Source organism: Glycine soja, chromosome 4 (genome assembly GCF_004193775.1).
Source record: "Glycine soja cultivar W05 chromosome 4, ASM419377v2, whole genome shotgun sequence".
Taxonomy (NCBI): domain Eukaryota; kingdom Viridiplantae; phylum Streptophyta; class Magnoliopsida; order Fabales; family Fabaceae; genus Glycine; species Glycine soja.
Window position 1 is genome coordinate 41,540,432 of NC_041005.1, and position 11,736 is coordinate 41,552,167.

The window sequence follows — 11,736 nt, forward strand, 5'->3', positions numbered from 1 at the left end:
TTTCAAACTTCAAGGTGAATAGCTTTCTCTTCATTCTAATGAAATCCTTCTTGAGTAGCTTTTTATGCTCTTGTGTTAATTGAAGATTATCAATTCAGAATTTAAAAATGAAGTTCTCTAGTATGTTTATAAAACAATCATTTTTATTTATTTATTTAATTTTGTATATGCTTATACTTGAAACAATACACTATTGATATCCAATATATGTTAACTTTTATTCAGGTTCCATGTCCTAAACGCACAATTTGAATGTAACAAGTCAAAACATTAGGATATATACTCTGCTGAACCTTGTAGAAATGGAGAAAAAGAGACTTTTTGCTATGGTTTTCTAAATGCAGCAATGATGAAGCTGGATTAAGAATGATAGCATAGCATATATTCTACTGCTTTAAAGTGATATCCTTGCTCTTATTGAATACAAGTATTTTGGTATCTCAAATCACCTGATATTTCTCTGCCTTTTCCATTACACTAAATATTACCGTTTCCAAACTTTCTAGGGATAACTCACAGTACACCAGATTTTCCATTTATCTTGACATAATTTCCATTTCCCAATTGACATGTTCCTGTTAGCTTTCACTTAGTTAGTATTGCTACCAATGTCCAAAGCTGAACTTAATCAGAAGAGGTCTTCTTGTTGCAGGGTTTCAGATACTGATGACACTTTTAAGTTGGCACCGGCTTTCTTATTTTAGGATCCATTTAGGTAATGACCAAATTAAAGTATATAAACAGAGAATAATTAATTTTGTAAGATTAAATTAAAATTAGGCTTAAATTTGAAATGTAAGATATCTATATACTATTATATATACTATTTATAAAAGAGATATCTCTGGAAATTCCTAAAATACCCCTACCTAAGATTGTAACACCTATCCATTTTTTTAGTTTTTTGGTCTTTTAGTCCTTTCATTTCTCACTCTCCTGTTTCTTACATGTGTCTGATTTCCAGACTCCACCTGCTCACCTGATTTGGATAAGTGTTTTGCTTTTTTTTCAACAGCAACACGTGTTTTGCTTTTTTTCCAAAACAGCAACACGTCTTCTTTTTCTTAAAGCACTAAAACAGCTGGTGCCGGAGCAAGCAAAAAGCCATCCCTCAACTAAGTGATGGCCTCATAGCTTCCCGTATTGTTCAAATTAGGTTTTCCCTTTCATCTTCTTCTTCTTATTATTACCCTAACCCTAGCCTTAGCTATTCGAATTCCACTCCTCTTCGCGAAATCATGGCGACGACTTTGGTGAGCTCCGCGGGTGGGATGCTTGCGATGCAGGACACGCTCTCTCCAACCTCAACAACTTAGCTTTTTATTATGGTCTATTGTCGATTCTAAAATCCTAGCTGATGAAACTGATGACAACAATTGATGTATATTGTTTCTGGCTACACCAAAACTCGGTGAGGATAAAGTCAGGCAGTGTGTTGATACAAAGACTAGGAGGAGAATACCCACCCAAAGCTATTACTAAGGTGCTTACTTTAATTTAGTGTATTTTTCTTCATTTTATTTTATTTTCCCATTCTCTTGCTAAGGTGGTATTGAATGCCCATGAAAATATTCTATAGATTATATATTATTTGAAATTGAAATAAATAAATAATAATGTATTAATTTTGAAACCCCCCTCAGTATAAGGTCAGTCTGGCCCCGGGGAGCGGGTGTATTGAGGTAAATTTACAGCTCTGCCTCTGCTCCGAAAGAGCATTCTCCAATAACGGTTTCACTCCTTCTGTCGCGCCGCTGCAGGTAAACGCTCTCTTCTCTCTCTTTTTTCTTATCCCTGAATTAGCTTCGCACACTTTTCCTCTTTCAAAATTCTATTGCACACTGATGTTTTTAATTATAAGCCATATTTGTTAATCATGGATGGTGGGCGGCCAGTTGAGTTTTCAATTACATCGTTTATAAGTACAATCCCATGATTCATTATTAACCAACTGTATAATTTGGTTGTGTAGCTTTTGAACCTGCCACACTAACCCTTACTACCCCTTTAAACTAAGAAAAGAAATTTATTGCCTCATCTGTTAATCCTATGGTTGCAAAATATATTATCTTATTAGTTCCTGCATGAAATGTTTGTTATCTGAAAACTAGGTTGCACTCTGGAATATATAAAGTGGCTTACCAATACCAGCATTTATCTGCAATTCATATATATATTCAGTCATTTCAGTGCATGCAGCTCATGACTGTCAATTTTTACTTTTCTATAGTAACCTGCTTATTCTTTTTTGAAGATATAAAGAAAGATACTTTACCAGCTCTAAGAGATATCAGAGAGCAATGCATCAATCAACTTGAGCAAATGCGACCTGACCACATGAGGAGGCTTAACCCAACTCCATATAAGGTCACAAAGTTAAACCTTTCTCTAAATTACTCAATTGTTTTCGTCTTGAATGATTTTGTTTTTTTTTAATCATGAGCAGGTTAGTGTTAGTGCAAAATTATACGACTTCATTCATTTCCTGTGGCTCAATGAGGCACCAGTTGGGGAGCTACAGTAAGGCAAATAAAATGGCGGTGTGCCTTCAGAACCCAATGGGTATGGCAAAAAAAATGTTCAGTTCAGGGGAAATTTCTCCATACAGTATTTTTTTTATCAGCATTTCTCCAATTTTGTGAGTTAAGCAGCCTAACTTGATGTAGCATATAAACTCTCATTGGTCACTTTTATGCTTGCTTGCTAGCAGTTTTATATTTAGTTTTGTTATGAAAGCGAAAAAATTGGCTTTATTAGTTTCATAGTTAGGTGTTGGTTGTACTAATGCACTTTCTCAAAAGTCAAAAGTTGTATGACAGCATAATAAACTTGACAATTACAAGCGATTATGACTTTGAGGAAATGTTCATGTACTGTTTTGGTTTTTAAAGAACATTTACATTTCAAAAGCGATAGATGCCCTAGAAATGGTATCTAATTATTAAGATGCTGATAATAAATAATAAAGTGTTAATATGAAGTTACTCCAACCTCAACAACTTAGTTTTTTATTATGGTCTAATGTCGATTCTAAAATCCTAGCTGATGAAACTGATGACAGCAATTGATGTATATTGTTTCAGGCTACACCAAAACTCAGTGAGGATAAAGTCAGGCAGTGTGCTGATACCCATTTGCATTTTGTATTCTGGGTCAATGCTGTCATGTTCTCTGCAAATTAGGGCTTCAATCCGTGCTCCAGAGTGATTGATTCTGTTTCATGTGTTGAAAAGGAATGTAGCTGGAAAAGATTGTGTGTGTTCTGAATAATAAAAATTTCATCTTCATTGTTGGGGATGCTACGGATTTTGTAAATTTAGCACCTTTTTTTTTCTTTTTTTGATTTGGCCCTTATCCTGGATTTGTTTCCTTAATCCCCTTTTGCGGCTAATCGGATGAATATATTGGTAAATCCCATTGGATTTGAGTGGATTCTCCAATAAAGGTTGGAAATTTTTTATCTGCTGGACCCCTTTGGGCACAAAATTGGTGGTGAAATTGGGAACAAATCTGAACAGAAAAAGGCTCTCTATAGTTACTCGGTGTGGGTGGATTGAATGTCATCTTTGATGATGGATCATGTTATTGGTGGGAAGTTTAAACTGGGAAGGAAAATTGGGAGTGGGTCTTTTGGGGAGCTTTATATAGGTATGTAATGTTCATGTTTATTGCCCCCTTTACCTTGTCTTATAGTAATTTTAATCTTCCTTTTTGCAGCATTTTCATAGATTGTTATATGATTTATAACTTATTTTTATCTATATTCTCTTTGTCAGCTGTTAATATACAAACCGGAGAGGAGGTGGCTGTCAAGCTGGTATGTCAAGTTCTCTTTAATTTTTAACCCTCTTTTATGTCTGGATGGGGCAAAATGATTAATTTGTTAATTTTTTTTATGAATTCTTAGAGACTCATTGATGTGTTCCTGTTTCTGATTTCATGTGTCTAATATGTGCATATATGAACTCATCAGTAATCACCTTGATTTAATCAGTGGAACATGGATTTTAGACCATATATATGTCTTGCACCCATTGGAGTGCTTTAGAATTCCTTTTTTGTAGATATTGTCACTTCAGATGATGAAGTCTCCTATATTTTTATCAATGTTATGAGAGTTCCAATAAGGATACGTAACACTTGATTTGAGAGATAGTTTATTATTGTTGGAGTAACAAAGGTAATAACTTTTTCTTCTTACACTTTTACTGAGCAATACTTATGGATTGCAGTGGCATGTGAAATGCTGATTGCAGTGGCTTCATTAGTTTCATAGTTAGGTGTTGGTTGTACTAATGCACTTTCTCAAAAGTCAGAAGTTGTATGACAGCATAATAAACTTGACAATTACAAGCGATTGTCACTTTGAGGAAATGTTCATGTACTGTTTTGGTTTTTAAAGAACATTTACATTTCAAAAGCGATAGATGCCCTAGAAATGGTATCTAATTATTAAGATACTGATAATAAATAATAAAGTGTTAATATGAAGTTATTATCATTCAGCTAATTTGTGAAACTGAGTTTGGATGAATTTAAGTTTAACAAGTGAGTTCATGGTAAATTGATTAATTAGGTTTAGATAGTTTCTGTAAAGTGAATTTGGCAATGAGGTAGGCATTTGATTTTGCCTATAAACAATTTCACCTCAAAGTAAAAACAGGAAATTATCTCTCTCGAAATCTGACATTTCCAAACCATGGATAGATATTATAACTATAGGCTACAAACTATAGACCCATCATAATAGGACATATATATATATATATATATATAGGAAAACATACATGGAGGACACTGACATGGAAGAAGATGAAGAGGAATATACTTTCAGGTTCAAAACCGGGATGAATCCTTTGGACTTTGTTGATGATAATGATGATTCTGGCATTCAACCCTACCAGCGGTTCGTGCGTCTTGAACGGGAAGCCCTTGCTGATAAAAAGCGAAAAGCACCTGAACAATTTTATTTTATTCTCCCATTCTCTTGCTAAGGTGGTATTGAATGTCCGTGAAAATATTCTATAGATTATATATTATTTGAAATTATATGCATATGGATTGGAAAACTCTAGAGATAGCATCAAAAGACCAAATTTTGAATCCAAAACTGTTGTATCATTCCCTTTAGGTGGAAATTTGTTGGATATATTAATTAGTTGAGCAATTCGAAGACAATGTCTTTATGTTTTTTATGATTTTAATTTTAGTAAGAGTCATTATGCTAGAGGAAAATATACAAATGTTTTAATGTAGAAACAGTATACAATTTTTTCTCTCTTTGGGAATCTTTATTGAAACACAGATACTGTTAAAAGCTACGAAAAGAACCTAGCTTTCGAGACCTAGGTGTCTCCAGAAACAAGGTAAGAAGGGAAAATTCGTATTATTTGCTTGCTTCCATTAGTTACATTGCTACTCTTTATATAGAGTTTTTCTCTGATTCTAACAATCCTAATGGTACTTTTGGCAATGTGCCTTGGAGGAAAAAGACAAACAAAAGGAATTCTGCATTTTAACGGATACGTGCCACCTCAGCGGACAAACAGAATCTGAGGATTTGAGGATCATGCTGCGTGTCACTGCAGGGCACCTTGCCTCTACTCACTTTTCCACAAAATCCCTTAGGTACGGAGGCTTGACAATTGCCCTTTTTGGCCTTAATTCTATTCCTTGAATTGTTTCTGAATGTGGTTCTGCTATTGCCTTTGGTTCCTCTGTGTTGTCTCGTGCTATGCCTATGGTTGTAACATTCCCTCCCGCATCAAGAACAACCTTGTCCTCAAGGTTGTAAGTCTCCTTCAAGGTCATCCATGGCTCCCAGGATGTGTCTTCCGATAAAAGGCCCGCCCATTGGACTAGTACAAACAACTGTCTTTCGGGTTCTTGACCTTCCCATTTGGTGTCTAAGATGGTGAGAGGAGTTATAAGGGGTTGATTATCCTCAGCTGAATCAGGGAGAATTGCAGGGGTGATCGTGGAGGTGACTGGTGTGTGGTAGGGCCGTAGTAATGAACAGTGAAAGACAGGATGGATTCTTGAGGATTCCGGAAGTGCGAGCTTGTAAGCGACAGGTCCAAGCTTTTGGACAATCTGAAAGGGGCCGTAGAATCGCTTTGCGAGCTTGGTGTAGTTACCTCCTGAAGCTGTTGACTGACATTGAGGGCATAATTTGACCAAGACCCAGTTGCCCACTTCGAAGTCAACCTCTCTTCTTTTCTTATTTGCAATTTCCTTCATACGGGCTTGTGCCTTATGTAACTTTTTGGTCAAACTTTGAATCATCGTGTCGCGATCAATAAGCCATGTATCCACAGCATCAACATTGGAATCTCCGGCGAGGTATTGAGGGAAGTTTGGGGGTTTCTTACCGAAGGTGACCTCATATGGTGACATGCCCGTGGTTGAGTGGACTGAAGTGTTGTAGGACCACTCAGCCCACATAAGGAAGCGTCCCCACGTTGCCGATTTTGTGTGCACGAATGCTCGGAGGTACTGCTCGAGTATCCTGTTCATCACTTCCGTCTGCCCATTTGTCTGTGGATGGTAGGCAGTACTCATGCGGAGGGTCGTGCCGCTGAGTTTAAACAACTCCTGCCAAAACGACTGATGAAGAGGGGGTCTCGATCTGAGACGAGGCTTCGTGGTGGACCATGGATTTTCCCAGAAATCTCAATGAACAGGCGGGCTACTTCAAATGTCGTGTAATGAGCTGGAAGTGACCCCAAGTGTACACCCTTCGAGAATTTATCGACTACGACAAATAGTGCAGAGTGACCCTTGTACGGAGGAAGGCCGACAATGAAATCCAGGGAAAGATCTTCCCAGGGTCTCGCCGGAACCGGAAGCGGGCACAAAAGACTTGAGCTCTTCTTGTGATCATTCTTTGTTTGTTGGCACACCAGGCATGAGGAGATGAAGAGCTGAACATCTTTCTTAATTGAGGGCCACACGAAATTCTCACTAATTCGGGCCAGGGTCTTCGCAATGCCTATATGACCACCCGTGGGGGTGGAATGAAATTCCTCGAGGACAGTGGAGATGAATGGAAACTCCCGGGGGAGCCATATGCGGCCCTTCTGCAGAATAAGCTCATTCTGAATAGAATAATCTGGATATTTCTCTGGTGTAGTGAGAATTTGGTCGCGTAGAGCCAAGAATTCAGTGTTGGTGTTAAGTTCCCTGCGTAGTTCCTGCAAGAAAATGAAATTCGAAATTGTTAGCAGAAAAAATGTGTTTTGGGAATTTTCTGACCGCCGGGACAGGCTATCAGCCACCGTGTTGGAATGCCCAGAACGGTACTGAATGGTGTAGTCAAAACCTAAGAGGCGCGCCAAATAACGATGTTGCTCTGGTGTTTGCACCGCTTGTGTCATCAGGTCCTTGAGACTGCGGTGATCAGTTAAGATTGTAAAAGGGTGGCCGAGAAGATATTGTCGCCACTTTTTGACGGCGGCGGTAATGGCGGCAAGTTCCCTGACATACGTGGACGCGCGGAGAAGTTTGGGGGAAAATTGCTGACTGAAGAATGCAATTGGGTGGTTGTGTTGAGACAATATCGCCCCCATGCCTTCGTCGGACGCGTCAGTTTCGACGACGAAGGGAATGGAGAAATCCGGCAGGTGGAGGACTGGGGCACGACATAAGGCTTCCTTGAGTTGATTGAAAGCTTTATCAGCTGCTTCATTCCATTGGAATGCATCCTTGGTCAAAAGGAGGGTCAGTGGAGCCGCAATTGACAAATATCCTCTGATAAATTGTCTATAAAATCCCGATAGTCCCAGAAAACCCCTTAAGGCTCTAACAGAGTTAGGGGTGGGCCATTGGTGGACCGCTTCAATCTTAGCTGCCATGGGTTCTACACCACGAGGAGACACGATGTGCCCCAAGTACTCGACCTGCTGAGTAGCAAAGGAGCATTTGGAAAGTTTAAGGAAGAATTTATTGTCACGAAGAACCTTGAAGGCGGTGTTCAAGTGGTTCAGGTGCTCCAAGAAAGACTTGCTATAAATTAGTATATCATCGAAGAAGATGATAACGAATTTACGCAAATAAGGTTCAAAGGTGTTGTTCATCGTAGCTTGGAAAGTTGAGGGGGCGTTACATAAGCCGAAAGGCATCACCAGGAACTCGTAGTGTCCCTGGTGCGTCCTGAACGCCATTTTGCTGATGTCTGCTTCGTTCATCAAGATTTGGTGGTAGCCTTGCATGAGGTCCAGCTTTGAGAACCAGGTGGCGCCGCCGAGCTCGTCCAACAACTCATCGATTGTGGGAATAGGAAAACGGTCTTTGATTGTCAGTGCGTTGAGGGCGCGGTAATCAACGCAGAACCGCCAGGACCCATCACGCTTTTTGACAAGAAGCACAAGTGAAGAGAATGGGTTGTTACTTGGGCGGATGATGCCGGTCTGAAACATCGCTGAAACTTGGGCTTCTATTTCGTATTTTTGATAATAAGGGTATCTATAAGGTCTTACGTTTACATGGGATGAGGCTGAGGTGAGGTGGATGCAGTGGTTTGTCGGTCGGGATGGGGGTAGGGAAGATGGTGGTTGGAACAGGGACTCAAATTTGTGTAAGAGGGATTGAATTTCTGGGGGTGTGTTGGGAGAAGTGTGTATAGAGGAACAGACCTGGATGTGGAAGAAGTCACTGACACAATCCGTCTGAATCATACGACGGAGCTGCGGGGGAGAGACCACTTGAAGGTCTTGGACTAAGTCACCCCGGAGTTCGATAAGTGCTCCCTGATGATTAAATTTCATCGTTAAGTTGGTGTAATCAGTTAAAATTGGTCCGAGAGACTTTAACCAATGGACGTCGAGAACGATATCGGCCCCACATATAGGCAAGACACGCAAGTCAGTGGTAAATGTATATCCTTGGATTTGAATCATTGTATTGGGGCAAATCGTGTGACATTTAATCTCATTCCCGTTCCCGACAAGGACACGCAAGGGGAAGGTTGGTTGTGGAGTGAGGCCCAGATGACGAACAAGGCGATTCTGCACAAAATTGTGCGTGCTGCCGCCGTCTACGAGGACGACGACGGCGTGGTGAGACACTTGGCCGAGGAGACGGAGTGTTTTCGGCGGAGAGTGGCCCGACAGGGCACAAAAACTTATTTGGGCATGGGGTTGTTCGGGTTGGTTTGAGTTGGGCGGGTTCGGGTTTTCGGGGCTCGGGTTAGGGTTGGGTATAAAAGGGTCTGAAGGTTCTGGAGGGTTATCTTCGTCCGCGATTAGAAGGGAGAAACGGGAGGCGCAGCGGTGTCCCTTGGTGAATTTGTCATCGCAGTTAAAGCAAAGACCTTGCTCACGGCGGAGAGCCATTTCGGCCGGAGTAAGGCGCTTGAGAGGCAAGGGAGGGGGCTTGGGTGGAGTGGGTAGCAGAGGGAGAGGCGGGGGATGTGTTGAGGTTGTGGAGGGGAGTAAGGTAGGTGGTGGTTGGGGTTGAGGTGGAGGTGGGCTAGTGGTGAAGGTGGCGCGGCCACAAAATGCGCTGCGGTTGTCGGCTAATTTTTCCTTCTGAAGTCTGGCTAGTCCTGCGGCGTGGACAAGGGTTAGGGGTTGGAGGGCTTGCACCTCCCGTCGTATGTCGGGGTCGAGACCCGAAACGAAACAACTGAGGAGAAGGGAGGGGGAGAGGCCGACGATTCGGTTTGCAAGGGTTTCGAATTGCTGAAGGTACTGAGAGACGATGCCCTTCTGGGTTAATTTGAAGAGAATCCCAGTTGGGTCTTCATATGGGGAGTGAGAAAAGCGAGCCTCAATGGCTTCGAGAAAACTAGCCCAGGTTGTGAGTTGGTGGTTGCGGGAAAGCCATTGGAACCAGGCTAAAGCTGGCCCTTCCATGTAGAAGGAGGCTATGGTGAGTCTCTCGGATTCTGGGGTTGAGTGGTAAGCAAAAAATTGGGAAATTTTAAAAATCCACCCCGAAGGGTCCGAGCCATCGAAACGAGGAACATCTAGTTTCATTTTGGGAGGGGTGATGATGCTGTTTGTGTGGTGGGGGTTGGCCGAGGAAGATGAAGGGGAGTGGGTGGTGGCAGTGTGTTCCAGGTTCGAGAGGCGGAGGAGCAAGTCCTCAAGCTTATCAGTGACCTGAATTTGGCTGGCTACGAGTTTTGCTATTGCATCTTTAATACGATCCAGGGTAGACTTATCGTGCGAAGCCATTGGAGGAGAAGAAAATGAAAGCACCAGAAATGTTAAGAGCTACGAAAAGAACCTAGCTTTCGAGACCTAGGTGTCTCCAGAAACAAGGTAAGAAGGGAAAATTCGTATTATTTGCTTGCTTCCATTAGTTACATTGCTACTCTTTGTATAGAGTTTTTCTCTGATTCTAACAATCCTAATGGTGCTTTTGGCAATTTGCCTTGGAGGAAAAAGACAAACAAAAGGAATTATGCATTTTAACGGATACGTGCCACCTCAGCGGACAAACAGAATCTGAGGATTTGAGGATCATGCTGCGTGTCATTGCAAGGCACCCTGCCTCCACTCACTTTTCCACAAAATCCCTTAGGTATGGAGGCTTAACAGTTGCCCTCTTTGGCCTTAATTCTATTCCTTGAATTGTTTCTAAATGTGGTTCTGCTATTGCCTTTGGTTCCTCTGTGTTGTCTCGTGCTATGCCTATGGTTGTAACAGATACCCAGAACAACTGTCCTTATTGATAAAATATATACTTGAACAATACTCATGGATAACCACGTGATACTTGGTTAATTACAAATGGTCGTTGTTGCTGCATTGTGTGTGCTATATGAAGCTGATTTCAGACCAAACATGAGCATTGTAGTCAAAGCTCTTCAACCTTTGTTGACTGCACGACCTGGACCTGCCAGTGAAACACCAAAGATGTGCGCATTCTCCTTTTCCTTTTCGATCTCTGTTTTTGCCACTTTGGATTTGGGTCAGTTTAGTGGTAAAATTTTATTTACTCCGATCCACTTCCCATATAAATTTTTGGAAAATAATTTTAACTAAATATTCTTTGTACAACTTATCACTTCCCAAATCACCCAGACTTTGTTATTGATGCTTTTGGTCCTTATTTTGCTTGATGGTGTTTTGCCTCATTTGTTGACGCGTGCCACAGAGCTTCCCGTATTGTTCAAATTCAGGTTTTTCCTTTCTTCTTTTTCTTCTTCTTCTTCTCATTCCCAATTCAATTTTCTTTCTTTCTGAAATTCATTCATTAATTAATTCCTTTGTGCCAAATAGGCGACTCTATCAGAGAGAGCTCTTGAACTACTTGCTTTGCTTGATGACGGCGTTCCTAAATTACTCCTTGATATCGGTAATATAAATTTGAATTCAAGAATTCAATTTAGCTATTCTCTGTGGCAATTTGGTGACGTGCGATGTGTGTTGTTATTTGGTGCCTAACTTCCTAAGGTTGAGGATTAATTTCCAATATCAAACTCTTTAATATCAATGTTAGTCTTTTTTTCTTTTTTTACAATACCTTTCTTTTAATTCTTGCATCGGAAATCAATTGGCGAACATGACTCGTGCGTATGCACGGGTTACCGACTAGTGTCATATAAAATAGAGAACCACATATTTAAGAACTTAAAAAGCAGAATGAGTACATGGTTTTGTTATAGATGTAAAATTGGAAGGATGACAACAATATGCTCCCATGATCATTTGAAGTCAATGGCTGTATTTTTATTTTTTTTTAGAACTTGATTATCAATCAATGGAACATGTCATATATTATTTTTTA

The 11,736-nt window shown here is 40.6% G+C and overlaps 1 long non-coding RNA gene across 3 annotated transcripts; it reads left to right on the forward strand.

Annotated features, from left to right (window-relative positions):
• Positions 1-968: 968 nt before the first annotated feature.
• LOC114409712 lies at positions 969-11,736 on the forward strand. Of its 3 annotated transcripts, XR_003666191.1 has the most exons (8): positions 969-1,483; positions 1,644-1,760; positions 2,255-2,367; positions 2,447-2,562; positions 3,084-3,648; positions 3,777-3,817; positions 4,778-11,128; positions 11,229-11,736. It is a non-coding gene; the product is annotated as an uncharacterized LOC114409712 (long non-coding RNA). The 3 variants fall into 3 exon arrangements; XR_003666190.1 differs by lacking the exons at positions 4,778-11,128; positions 11,229-11,736 and having other exon boundaries at positions 996-1,483; positions 2,447-2,638; positions 3,777-4,200; XR_003666189.1 differs by lacking the exons at positions 4,778-11,128; positions 11,229-11,736 and having other exon boundaries at positions 1,001-1,483; positions 3,777-4,200.